The sequence below is a fragment of the Ambystoma mexicanum genome, chromosome 2p, assembly GCF_040938575.1.
Source record: "Ambystoma mexicanum isolate Mex_15411 chromosome 2p, UKY_AmexF1_1, whole genome shotgun sequence".
In the NCBI taxonomy this organism is placed as follows: domain Eukaryota; kingdom Metazoa; phylum Chordata; class Amphibia; order Caudata; family Ambystomatidae; genus Ambystoma; species Ambystoma mexicanum.
The window spans coordinates 563688261-563702775 of NC_090923.1; the positions used below are offsets into that span (position 1 = coordinate 563688261).

Genomic DNA, 14515 nt, shown 5'->3' on the forward strand with positions numbered 1-14515 from the left:
CAACAAGCAGGGAAGCAACCGAACAACGAAAACCATGACAACCAGGAAAGACACAAGAAACCCAAGCTAGATAATCACGCTCATGAGAAGAAAGCGTTAATAAAAAGACATCAAAATGAACAGGGAACAGAAAAGGCACACAAACTCGGGAGGGGCCTCTGCACTCCAGACGACTCGGTACACAATGGAGAATCCTTGAGGAAGCAAATTCTCACATTCAAAAGTAGCACAAGCAATAAAAGACGAGAGCAAGAAGACCAACAGAAAAAAAACTGTGAAACTGAGACGATAAGAACCTTTGCGCAAACAGTACGCCAAACTTCAACTCAACAAAAGGCAAACTCACCGCAAACTAACAAACCAGGACTATGGTCTCACATTGCAACGTAACAAATACCCATCCACGAGCTCCAAGACACCAACAACGCAACAGGCAGAGGAGCAGCCACAGAAAATACTGTTGTGCTCATGGAACACACTAGGCCATGTACATCTCGCACAACTAGGGGACCAAACCTCGGAGAATATGACATCATTTGCCTCCAAGAGACATAGCTTCAACAAACTCCAACCATGAACAAATATCAAGTCATCCTAGCCCCAGCAGCTAGAGGTTGTACAGGACGCCTAGCCTCCGGATTGTTGACGGCATGCCGAAAACGGATGTGGAGCATCTATAGAAAAGATACTAATCGCAAACCAATCTATCCTGGCAGTGCTACTCATCTGGAAAAGTGAAAACAATCAAAGTTTCTTCCAACAAAGTCGTCATAGTCAATACATATTGGAATCCTGCAGCAATAACCGCAAAAAAAATGTATCGCTCTGTGTGAACACACGATTGACGTAGCCACAACAGAACATCCAACGACCGCCATAGTCGTATGCAGCGATTTAAACGCAGTCTGCAAGCCACAAAAGCACTACTTAGGAACCCATTCTAATTCTGCTGCAGAACAACGAGGTAAAGAATGGCTTAATTTCACCAATTCTTGTGGACTTCATAATTTGAGCAACGCGTTTCCACAAGCAAACAGAATGCCAACCTGGGAGCAAGGAAATTCTGCATCACCGATTGATTTTATCTTCGTCTCCCAGCCGCTCTTACATATTACGAACTCGTTCAATGTACGGCATACATCTGCAAGTGATCATAACTTGCTGGAGACATTTTAGCAACAAAGAAATAGAAACCTAATTCATTCAAATCTACAAATTGAACCGAACGCCCAAGGCACCAGGCTAAAACTAAGTGCTGCGGCCATTAACGAACTAACATCAAAATATAAAGCAAAAGCACATCTTGAAACACGCAGTGCAATTGAATATCAACCCTTGCTAACAACACACATGCGACCAAAAAACAATATGAACGCCACAAGATCAAACGCAAATCGCCTATATAATAAAGAGCTGGTCAACAGAAGACGTGATTACAGAAGAGCGTTGCGTTCAGTCAAAAAACACCTAACATCAGAGGTTCAGGCAAAAATTAAAAGGCCTAAAATCAGCTAACAAAGCCTGGGTCAGATCCCACAGGCACAAACTGTATCAGTCAGACGCCGAGCAAATCACAAAAGCGCTCGTTACGAATAACAATAGAGATTTTTGGTCGCTACTGAGAGCCACAGACAAACCCCTGGATAACCAAATCCTGAACAACATTAACCAACTCACCTGGGAGAATCATTTTGCAAAGGTGTTTAAAGCGGTCACAACTGAAACCATCAATGACCAACGACAAGGAGTTATGAATTGGGTTGATCTGGAACTCAAGAGCACAAGTCCCCGACGGCATTACAAACTTTGAACTCAAGACTCATCCAAACGAGTGGGCCGATTTCTTGAGTGTCATCTTTCGACGCTGTGCAGAAACAAGATCCATACCAACATCATGGACAAAAGCCACGATCATACCGATTTACAAAAAAGGCGACCTTTCGGATCCATCGAACTTCCGCCCGATAGCCCTATTAGATGTTATGGACAAGGTATACGCTACACTATTATTGAAAAAATTCCAATCGTGGGCTGCAACTGCAAAATGCAACGATGAGCTCCAAGCAGGCTTTAAAAAAAAAAAAAAGGCAGGCACTACTTGTAAACTTGTAACATCTTGGTTTATAGCATTCTAAAAAGCAAAGTCATGCAAAGCAACCAACGCCTGTTCGCCGTGTTCATAGACTTTAGTCAAGCGTTTGACCGCGTCGAAAGATCTCGCTTGTGGAGCAAGCTAAAAACATGAAATTGTAAGGAAGACATCCTAGCTCCAATCCAAGCCCTTCACCGGAACACCCTGGTGAGAGTGCGCTTGAGTCGTGAGGGAGAATTGTCAGCAGAAATTCCCAGCACACGTGGGGTAAAGCAGGGGTGTCTGTTAGCCTCAGCACTCTTTCTCGCTTACATCGGAGACATCCAAGAAATCGAAGACGACAGGAGCATTTCCTCCGAAGATCGGAAATACAACAATTGGACGCCTCCTTTACGCGGACAACCTCACATTATTCGATCAGACGCAAATAGGGCTGCAACGCCAACACGCCCTCTCACAGTACGCAATCAACAACCATCTAGAAATCAATAAAGACAAAACCAAAATTATGATCCTTCAAAAACATCAAAAGAAAAACACTGACTTCAATTGGCTCTTGGGTCAAACAAAAATGGAGACCTTCAAAGTATTTAAATACCTAGGAGTTTACCTGGACAATTCACGCCATGAAACCACCATGCAAGCAGAATTGCATGCAAAAATAAATAAACTAGCGACCCAAGCCAGGGCCACAGACAGCAAATTCGGGAAATCTTTACGAAATGAAAGTTATGCTCGCTGTCACATATGGCACCGAAGCAATGCGACCATTCCCAAGGCGTTATGGGCCAAACTTGAAGCCTCGCTTTGGCGACAGGTGCTGAAATTGCCCAACTCAACATCAGGAGTGGCTATTAAACGTGAACTAAGTCCTCAGTCCTTAGAATGTACGGTGAGCTGTAACACCATCATGCTGTTCAGAAAATGCAGAATGGAAAACGACAACAAAATATTCAGAATGATCAGATTTAAGATGGACAAGCAACAATCCGATATGCTGATAGACTGGCAAAAAGAAAATCAAGCCTTGCTCCACACAATTGCATCTCATGAAGAATAACTTATGAGTCCTACGCAAAATCAAAGACGCGGACTTGGCAAACACAATAGATACTGCAGCAAAACTACAGCTCACTTCACATTTGCCAACCAATGCATTGAAACGAAATGAATTGCAACAACCAATAAAACAATTTCCGAATAGACAAGCCCGCAATTTAATTTTACGCGCCTGTCTTAATTTGTTAAAAACAAATGAAATACTTCACATCAGAGGCCTTACTCTATCGGCCAACTGTCGATTTTGCTATGAACCGTACCGCCGCCAAAAGAAACAGTACGCCATCTACTGATGGTTTGTCCAGCAACCAAGGCAATCAGACAGCGATACCTGTCCCCCTTGGTAGGATTCGACATCTTACAAGAAGAGGACACATGGTGGTGCAGGCTCATTGGTGGCAATAGAACAGCTTGGCAAATTGCCACAGCCAAAATTTTGGAATATATCGACAACAAGCTACTCAACGCCAACGTGTGATTCTAGTAGACAGATGTGCACAAACAGCAATGAACTTGTGCATGATAACACGCATATTACAAGGAGATGGTGAAAAACATGAATGTTCAAACAGTTTTGTAAAAATCATATGTTGATTAAATATTAAAAAAGAATAAGAATAATACACAACTTTCCCGATTGCTGTGGGATATTCCCTACTTATTTTCCTAACGAAGGTTCTCGTCGGTCATCAGTAAATGTCCAAAGGAATAAGTCATGACTCCCTTCTCCTGATGGATGCTTCACGACTTCCCTTCTTTCATATTTCAAGCTTCTTGTTAATATTAAATGTTCATATATTCCTGTAGTTCTCTTTGCAGACTTTTGGCTTTCCTGTCCTCTTTAAAGATTACCTTCTTTGGCCTTGTCGAATCCTTTGATGCATGCTAATATATTCTGGGTAACCGTGGAAAGTATCCTTTCCTATGTGGTGGTTGTTTTCTATGCAAGTATGATTCAGTCTTTCTTGGCGTAGTGTGTCTTGTATATTAATTAATTCCTCAAACTTCTCTGCCCTTCACTTTATAATATTCTTTCTCTGTTACGTTTGCCTCAATATTCCTTGAGTAACTGGGTGTTTTACTGTCTTCTCAGGATAGTGTGACCCACGTTCCATTGATCCCCTCACAGGATTATTTATGATCCTTCTATTATTACCGTTCAATTTAATCAGATCTAGTGCTACGATTTCATCAATTGCACTGAGACAAGTCTCTGTACTTGCATAATGAGCCCTGCTCGGCCTCTGTTTTTCCATTCTCCCTGTTACCTTTACTATGGTCCAAATTCCCATTTTAATTGGCGAATACTAGATGGCCTGCCCTGCAGTACATATTCTTTCCTCCTCACAATAGCAACTCTTCTTTGCAGTGTCCTTCCACATCAACCTTTTGTCTGGTACTTCTGAGCTCTGCTATTACTATCCCCTAATGTTTGTATTAACCTCCCGGACACTTGAGCCATTTTCCTTTGTTAGCAAAGCCAACTTCTGGGGAGTCGGCAAATGAAATGAGGCTCTGAAGCAGAGTCAGTAGTATCAGAGACTCTGCACCTTCCAAGCTGCAAGGTCCTAAAGCCTGCTGTTTTCGCTGGTGCAAGCAGCGGGAAACGTATGACGAGGAGAGCGGGCCGGCTGCCTTGTGCGAGCGGCGTTGCTTGCGGCTCCACCCCGCCTCTCCACAAGCTAAAATCAAGTTAAATCCGCATCAATAATTCTAACCAAAAGGATTAGAAACCACGCTGACGCGAGTCGCACACGCATGCACTGTGTACTAAGTCACCTCAGCTCGCTCTGAGACGAAGAAATGTACGCACTCGCAAGCGCTTCCCACAAGGTAATCATACTAATGTAACTACTGAAACAGATTGTACATAAAACTAATGACCACCACTAATGAAAACCTGCTATACACGAACATATTCAGGACAATGTAGAAATAGTACTTATCTCCATAAATGGCAGCAAAAAGAAAGAGGAAGGGACATGGAGCTGAGAGTGGTTATACCCGAGGCAGGACACTGATAGGTGGAGAGATGGAGGTCAGGATTACAGAGGACCTAAGGATCATGGCGGTCGGAGTCCTTTGATTACTTGTCTGGAGTTTGTTTGGGAACTAGAACTTTAAACTTTGTGATTTCATTTTTCCCAAGGACATGCAGGAAAAAAATGTAATTTAAAGTTGTTTTAAAGTGCTGGTATGGCAGTATTAAAGAAAGTTAAAAGCATAATGCTCGCCTCCTTGTCTTGAATAGAATGAAGACTTCCTGAGCTGTAAGCGTGGGCAATCTTTATTGCTAGTCCTAATGGACTCTTGGCGAGTGCTGCTTGTATGTAGAGAACTGAGGGGCAAGTAACTTTTTATGGCTGTCTATTAGCTTGCAACTTGAAAGTTTTACTCCTGGTTTGAGACAATGTTGCCTCTCAGTCGCCTCTTTTTCTTCAAAAACCTAATTCATTGTTTCAACTTATACTAGCATTCAATTATTGCACACTTTGCTTTCTACGATGAAATGACTTTGATAATTAGAAATGTCTGTTTACAATATTTCCACTAATATTAGGTGATACATCTCTATTCTTCTTAGAGTGCTGGCCTTTTTGGCCTCTGTATTGCACTTCCTACTTGGAGCAGGCGCCATTGCATAGCTAATGCGTAAAAACGAATCCAACAATTGTGTGTCATGCGCTGCCTGTCACTACATTCCACTAAACCTTTTTCCACCCTTTTGTGGGAAAGATGAATACTCTAATGTCCAAGTGACAACAGAAGACACATTGATTTCTTGATTAAATTCTGTGTTTAATCTGATCACTGCAGGAACAAGGAAAGGAGTACGGTTTATGGGTTTTCTCTGTGGGATGTAAAATAAAAAAGTTGGGTCAAGTAAAGAAACTGCGGTAGAGTTTTTCAAGTAAAATAACGAATAGTGATGTTTCATGTGGTTTCTTTTTTCTCTTATTGGCTATGATCCTGATTCTGTCTTAGTCCAGATCAGGGCTATGTCACGATGTGTAAGATAAACCGTCAAGGTTCCTGTGATATTCAAAGGGTGTCCAGAGTCTTCTATCTTGGCCACTGAGATATTTCTTAGTCAGGATGTTGCTGGGATCCTCCGGGACTTAGGGTTACCTGGCACGACCACCCTGGTGCCTTAGGTTGTCTTGAATAGGTTCAGGCATCAGACTCTGATGGATCGCTCTTGTTTTCCTCCTCTGTAGGCTGTATTGCCCCTGTTAGTGAAAGCTGTTGCCACCAGTTTCTTAATGCTGCTCTGAACCGATCTCCGCACCCAGGTACCATTTCCAACTTTTCTGCCTATGTTGTTTTAACATATGTTCTGTCTTTTGCAACTCAGGTGTTCTACCTACCCGTCCTGCTCCTCTTTCTTCTCTCTCATCCCTATGCCCTCTCCAAGCAGTTTCTTGAATTCTCTCCTTACATTCTCCATTGTCCCCTCTGTGTTTTCTTGTCTCACTATCTGTCTTCTCCTTTATATTACTTCCTTCTTCCCTCGCACTCCCCCCTCCTTCTGTTGTTTTTTCTTCCCCCACTTGCCCGCTCTGCGTTCTCTTGCTCTCTTCTCTCTCACTTCATGTTCCACTTTCTCTTGCCCACTCCCTTCCTTTCATCTCTGCATTTTCTTTGTTCTCCTGGCTTATCTCAATTCCCTCCCTCCTTTCCCATTGCCAACCTACTTTTTACTTGCACACTTTTTCTTGTCCCTGACCACTTTTAATACTTCTCCCTCGGTCATTACTGAGACACTGACTAGCAAGTTGGGAGCCCCAGAGTTGGCAAAGCGATCGGGCCTTCCCACTGACTGATGCCTGTTTGGACTACAGTTCCTGCATGTGTCTGATTGGGATATGTGGGAAGCCCCTTTTCCATGTAACGAAGCTATCGGATATCAGTCTGCCATTTTGGAGTCCGGAGGTTTGATTGATGGACCACTCGATTCCAACATGCCTCCACCAATGTTTGCCAGAACCAGACCACACAATATTAAGGTTTTTCTGTCCTGACGCTTTTTCTGGTAGCTTTGCACCACCCACGTGCAAACATCCTGGGTTATCTCACAATTGTAATAGTTGCAACCGTCAGGGCATCGCATTCTTTCTTTCAGATGTCTGTGGTGCGCTCTGTATGTTGCTCTCTGATACTATGGTTGGTTCACAGCATCAACATTAGTGTAAGGCAGAATCCCTGCACCTGGCTTGCCATGGGATGCAGTCCCTGTCATGGAGAACTCCCTTACCTCCATGTGGCCAGCGTTTGGTTGGGTGCCCTGTGGGAGATTCCTGGTATGCCAGCTCCAGTGCAACTGTCCCTAACCAGGGTCCTAGCCCCTTGCCTCCCGTCACAATAGCCACTCTCTCCATTTTCCCACCAGGTACCTTTTAATAATATCTGTGATTTTCAAAAATGTGATCTTGTTTTTGTGACTTTTGGTGCCAACATCATCTAATGGCTTTCAAACCTGGCTTTGAGAACACCAATTTCTCTGCCTATTGTGACAAATCTAGTACTCCGCGAACCCCTCTGACAGGGGTGGGAAGCCTACCCGAGAGAATTCCCGAACCAGTCCTCCAGTCCTACCCCTGAGAAGGGCAGTGGCAGTTGAGGGTGCCCAATTTCTTATGTACTGTACTCACTTGTCTCACATCCTGCCTCTGAAGCCCAATGCTCATTAAGTCTTTTGTGTTTTTTCTAGGAACAAACCAGACCTGGGCAGCAGCAAACGCCAATAGAGAGGGAGCATCATCCAGTACCACCCATGCCTGCACAAGGCAGCGAGAGACCGAGGCCCAGCCATGTGAGAGCAACTCTCAAGCGTGTACCACTGGCAGCAATACGACACCAGTAGCAGAGAGCAAGCGGGAAGTGAGAGGTGTGGCAGAGAATAAAACACCTACACGGCGGTGTGACAGACCATGCTACCCTCCCCAGCTGATCTACGTGCTTTCAAAGAATTTTTTTTAAATGTGTGCCATCGGTTTGTACACTTTTTTAAGTCAAAATTAATGTCACCTGTTTTTTGTTAATCGGGGTCCTCCCATACCCTTTCTAGCTCACCTACTCACCCATTCCATCCTCTACCCGCTATGAGAAACCTGAGGGTATTCTCCCAAGTAGACCTCAGGAGTTCCTTATTCATAGGGCCAGGGCAGGGCTGGCGCTCTCAGATCCTAACCCTGGGGGTGGACGAGCGAGGGAGGATCACCTGGGTAGGGAAGCCCGGGGTTGTGCTCTGTGGGGGGGAGTGGTAGGGGTGAGCCCCAGGTGAGATGCAGTATTATGCTGAGGAAGGAGGAGAGGAGAATGACATCCTTGAAACCTTTAGGTTGTGCTACATCCATCTCCCTTTTTCCCAATGAAGCTCTCTTATTAGAATCCCACCACCCATACACCTCTGGTAAACCAATTAAAAACCCAAACCCATTACAGTAGGAAACAACCTCGCTAGGAATCACTGTTTTCATGTTGCCCACCAGAATAACCCAAACCATTCTTCTCCAATTCCCTCTGATAATTAATTTTTGAACACCCAGTCTACCTTGACAAAACACTCACAGCTCCCACAATCCCCTCTGTTCAGTTCACAATCCCAGCTATTCCCGTTTAGTTCATAAACCCTACCAATCCCATCCCTCTGATTGTCAATTTCCGACTTCCCAGTCGAATGTGGCCAACAAGTACAGTTTCCGAAAACCCTCTTACTCAATGCACAAACCCTACATAAACCACCCTTCCAAGATCACCTCAAACTCCTCTAGAGGGTTATAATCCCATACAAGACCTCTTCCGACACAAACACTTTTTTACACCACGAAAAGCAACTGACTAATTCCAGAGCTATTCACCTGACATGTCCTAACCCAAAGTCCAGGCAGAGTCAGGCAGTTGACCAGAATCACACACAACTGACAACTCTTTCCCTTCCCCACAGGTATAAAAGGTGGAGCACGATAGATAGCACAGGACGAGCAAGGCAGACTGCACAACATGAGAGCTAACTCAGCACGGCTGTTCAAGAGGAGGAGAAAGACGGTGCATACCGAGAGGGTGACAAGGAGAGATGCGACCTTGCCCTTTCCGACCAAGGCCCGTGGACCCTCATCAGAAGGAATTGTAAGACCGCGAACAATAGCCAGCGTGTGTTGCAGCAGATGTCAATGGTACATGAGACCCACCTCCACTGATTACCAAGCCGGGGAGAGACTCTGTGGTACCAACCTTGACTCCAAAGAGAGAGAAAGCCAAGCGGTTCATCACAGTCGGTGAGTCGAGGGGAGAGTCAATAAGAAACTGAACTGTGTTGAACGAAAAGTAGCCGATGGCTAATTTGAACTCTGAAAGGCTTAACTATAAAAACCAGCAACAGAGGAGTCCGGCACCACGTGGGTGCTCACGCAGGAAACTCTGGGAGATTTCCCGATGGCAGGAACTACCGTGACCAGAAGGCCTTGGGAAAAGGCGAGAAAAGGTCAAAGTGGTTATACAGGGGTCTTGTAAAATCCTCTGTACAGGCGAAAGACTTTGATCGACAGATGAATATAAAGTTAAGGGAAATTAATCCCACTTGCTGAAAGCAGCACATGAACCATATGTTGCAAAGGTTGGCAAGAGTGGACCCGGCAGTGGGATACTAACGAAAAGAGGAAAAGTCTAAAGTCCCATACAGCATGTTGACAAGAGTGAACCGATCCGATGGATGGCCATACTGAAATAGTGAACTGTTTGTAAAAGTTGGCAAGCATGAACCCGCCAGAGGGATGCTAATGAAAAGGGGCAAAGTCTGAAGTCCCTATGAATAGTGTGTTGACCTGAGTGAACCCAACCATGGGGTGTACACAGTGAACTGTTTTGTAAAAGTTGGCAAGAGTGACGCCGACAAAAGGGGCGAAGCCTGAAGAACTGTTTAAAAAGACATTAATATTTGTGAATACGAGTATTGTAAGACCAGGGGAAGTCAATTGTCCCCCTTGTCATTTGCGTCCGAGCCCGACCGAGGGAGATGCAGGGTTGAAAAGTCATCACCCAAAGTTCACTTGGAAAGGAACTCTTTGTTTGTTCTAGAATACTTCAGGCCCTCGAAGGCAAGAGACTTTGTATTCAAAAGAGACTTAACCATCGAAGAAAATGATAGCTGGTACGGAACCATCGGCTCGTGCTGGGAAAGCTCGAGTAAGTGCTGTGCTCAGGAGATCCAACTTGTCCCGTGCTTAAAACGTGGGGAAGAGAGACCCCTGTCAATCACATCTTATTTGTGAACACTTCTTTCTTTATTGAAATCCGTATCCCACACTCTTTCTGTAAATAGTTGTAAGTACTTGGGAATAGTTTTTTTATTTTTTATTATATAGGCCTTTTACTTTGACAAGACACCACAAGGACTGCCTTTTCATTTGATGGTCAAGGCTTACTCCCATCTTAGATTTAGGTTAGGTGTTTTTCCACCCTGCATTTACAGTTTAGTAAACACCTTTGAACTGTGATCACTTGTGTATGTCTCTGCTGTTGCCCCCATGAGTTCCTTACATCGCTCCCACCCCATATTCCTCACCCCACATATACATGTGAGGGCTCCCAAAATCTCTGGTTCATTGCCCATCCCCTTCATGGCAAGTAATTTTCTATTTACTGAACTGTTACATTTCCTCGTCAGCACCGGATTATCCGGCACTTTTCCCTATGGCGCCGCTGGCGTCATGTTGCTAATCTCCAATTTCCTACTCCCAAGATGGCCACTGTTTCACAGGGGGTTGGTCCAGTGGCTCGGGAGACCAGAGAACTGACTAAACCCATCCTCGAAGATAAAGTATTACTGGCTCCCAACACAGGACGGCTTCGCGTTGCTTCTGTCAGCAGAGACTGCGCTCCGTGAGTATCGCTCCTAGGGACCTTTAATCCTTACGAACTTGCAACCCTCACAGACACACACATTTATTTTCCTTTTCTCCCACTCAGGGTTTCATCCCGCGAGATAGTCAATCTCTCCTCACTCTCCCACGAACTACGTGATCCTGCCCAACCTCCAGAACCTGTTCACCTAGGTAAACACATTACCTTCTCTCCCACCGTCCAGCATTCTGTGTATCCCTGCACGTTTCATCTGCTTTCCCCTTTTTCTCAGCACTCGCAGGGTCGAGCCAATACCGAACTACAATACCCAGCCAACCCTTTTTCCCGGACGCGGATCCATTTCCCAAGCAGCTTTTTCCTTTTTCATTTCTTCAGTTGGACACCGAGCAAACCCTGCTCTGACTTCGACTAGTCTTCCAGGGTATAGTCTCCCACTTTATTTCCCCCTATCCTTTATTTGGTTTCTGTTCCCATTGCTAACTGTTGCTTCTCATTATAGCTACAAGACTTCTAGCCTCCTACGGACAATGTGACTGAGAACTACACACTCCGTGAGAAGTCCACGGGAGACAGTCCACATCCAACTCCTCTTTACCACCATCTCTGGGTTTTCTTCCCCGGCATTTTCACGCAGTGTCGACATCCTTCCACACTGTGAGAAAGCGCTGGGTGAATCGCTCTTACCTACTGAAGGCAGTATAGAAGAACAGGTAGGATTTCGCTCTTTATACCTATGTGAAAATCGAGGAAGTGATTGATACGTATCTTAAATAACAGGGGTAATACCCATCACAGTTGATACCCATAACAGAAACATTCTTTTCAACAAATGGCAAATACCAAGAAGCCAGCACAGTGTTAGCATTAAATGCTCCCTCAGCTGATTGTGCACCTGGGCTGGTTTGAATTGTTAGTACCCCAGCATGAATGCCCAATGGTCTGTGCAAGGCCTGGGTAGTTTTGTTTGCCCAGCCTTGCGTGGAGCATTGGGGATGAGGGCTGGGGTACTTCAGCTCTGAATGTGCATAGGGGGCGCTCCTGCACCTCCCTGCACATTGAGAGCTGCCAGGGGGCACTCTGGCATGCATGTGCAGGAGCCAGGAGGAGGCAGCACAGTCCATCAATATTCTTTATTCACAGAGGGAGTGTGCTGCCTACTCTCAGCCCCTACAATGATTTTGCTGTCTGTCAAGGAGCCGTTGGGTTCCCCAGAAAAAAAGCAAAAGAATAGCAGGACAGCAGGGCTCAGAAGTGAGTTCTGTTGCCTCCAATTATTAAGCTGACCGTGTACACGCTGAATGGCAAGAGAGGACTCCTCTCCTGTCAAGCAGTGTTTCTATGTATTAGAGTGAAGAGAGGGCCATCCGGTCCTCCGTTTGGATTTTCGGATGCTTTTGAATGGTGCATGGACGTAAGGTTTTTTATTTTAAATTAAATATGTATATATGTGTATTTACATTAAATGTGTATGTATAGGTTCATGAATGTGCATGTGTATGATTTTTGTTTGTGTGTGTCAATGCTGTTTTTGTTTTTTCGTATGCATGAATGCAAGGAGTCGTGTTAGTGGTGGATGAATGGCTGTGTGAATGTGTTGTAGGTAAGTGTGTGTGCCAGCCCCCACCCTTAAATTTTGCGGCACTGCAGGCCTCCAAAAAATAGCATTCTTTTTAGTTTGGGCTATTAGGTGGAAACTGCCACCAATAAATCAAAACAATTGCATTGGAGTGCAGACAGTGGACTTCTTTTTACTGGTGCAGCACAACGGGACGGGGGGCAGATCCAGGGAAGGGAGGATTGGGAGCAGGTCTGGCAGAATATGTGTGGGGGGCCCAGTTCAACATGATCGGCCAGCGCCCCTGCTTAGGGTGAAAACAGTATGCAGCGCCCCTGGGGTGCCTACATTACCATGGCGACAAATATAAGGCTAATAGCCGCCTATAGTAATGCCCGCTGAAGAACTGTAAACACTTCTTTGTGAGCAAGTTGCTGATGTGAAGGAACCAGTGTTAGGAGGCAATGAGGTGATAACACCTCTGTAAATCGCGTGGGAAGTGACGGCTGGAAGGGCTCCGGGAAACACAGCACATTGTAAACCCAAAAACAAAAATATAATAAGGAATATATTGCCGTGTTACAAGACTGCTGACTGGCAATATGGTGGCAGTTGCTAGGGGGAACCCTGAGATCCTTTAATTTGAAAAGGTTGAAAGGCCCCGATTGGGAGGGAGTAAGACGGGTATTTTAGTCGCCACCATAAACATTTGCCTCTTAGCCACTCAGAAGGTTTATCATGAACACTTGGAAAATAAACCAATTTCTTATAATGTCAGCAAAGTTCAAAATCTGCACCCCTTAAAATGCACATCAATATTTCCAGTACAGTGCAACATTGACAATGTATTTCACAGGGTTCCTACTCAGACCCTCAAGTGGTGAAGTGTCTCACTTCTGAACCTAGAGACCACAGTTCAAATCCCTGCCCGACATAGTTTAAAACACAAATGCAGCACAGTGTTCTAAAAAAATGTATAATTCACATTGATTTCCCAGGATTGTGGAGCCTGATCTGAGATCTGGGGAGACATTTTTTGCCGAATCTGGGATCCAGGAAGATCAGTCCCGATGACAGCACTGAGAACAGATCGGGAGAAATGGCATATGAAGCAGGACACCTAGCTTGCAGGTGTTGTTTGGTTATTTGTCCACCCAAGGACTGCCTATGCCCAAGCTAATCACTATGGCAATTCGCACCCAGTTCCTGAACCCTGCCGCCCCAAATACCTCCCAATGGGAACTCTTTGAGCTAACTTTATTCAAGCCTTACCATCAAACGTTGCACTCCAAGTGCCTGCAAGTGTTTTCTCTAAGGAGTTGGCTGAGAGGTAATGACTTAACTGGAGTTGTAAATCTGTCATTGGTGTAATAAAAATGTCTTGACCTGGTCTGCCTTCAGCCACTCAATTAAAAAGCACTATGTGTATCCTTCACTGAAGTCCTGTTAACAACAAGCATTGGCAAAGCCAACCGTTATGGCTTGTGCATAAATATTAGGCATTTGCCAGCCACTGCTATTAGATGCTTGGGTACTCAAACCATTTTGCACCTGCAACCATCAAGGTCAGTTAATACCAATACAGCAGTGCCTTTCCCATGCCTACACGAAAGCCCAAACTGTGGTAATTGCAAACCCTTGTGTTGCTTTACCCATGATGTACAGGACCATGCATCAAGGGTAAATCAAACATAAGTGTTACTACATAACATATCTGGATCACATTGAATGTAGGCCAGTCTAGCCAGTAATAACACTTATGGTGCACAGCCAGTCTGGGTATGCTTTCTGTGGCATGGCACTTTTACGGGCTGGGAGTCCTTCTACAGTAATGCTGGCATATATTGGTGCAGCTTGCATGGATATACATGGGAACAAAAACAACGGTTTTGTAGGACAAAAGTGATTCAGATGTTCTGTAGATGAAAGCAGCAAATGCTGTACAG

General features: G+C 44.8%; 1 long non-coding RNA gene across 2 annotated transcripts in view; it reads left to right on the top strand.

Moving 5' to 3' along the window:
• LOC138566563 (uncharacterized) overlaps positions 1-14240 on the top strand; it is a 58121-nt gene extending 43881 nt beyond the window's left edge. Inside the window, exons 2-4 of one of the 2 annotated variants that reach the window (XR_011301964.1) lie at positions 6370-6444; positions 7863-8144; positions 9099-14240. This is a non-coding gene — a long non-coding RNA (uncharacterized lncRNA). Of the gene's footprint in view, positions 1-6369; positions 6445-7862 lie in introns of both variants that reach the window. The other variant, XR_011301963.1, reaches the window with a different exon arrangement.
• The last annotated feature ends 275 nt before the right edge of the window (positions 14241-14515 follow it).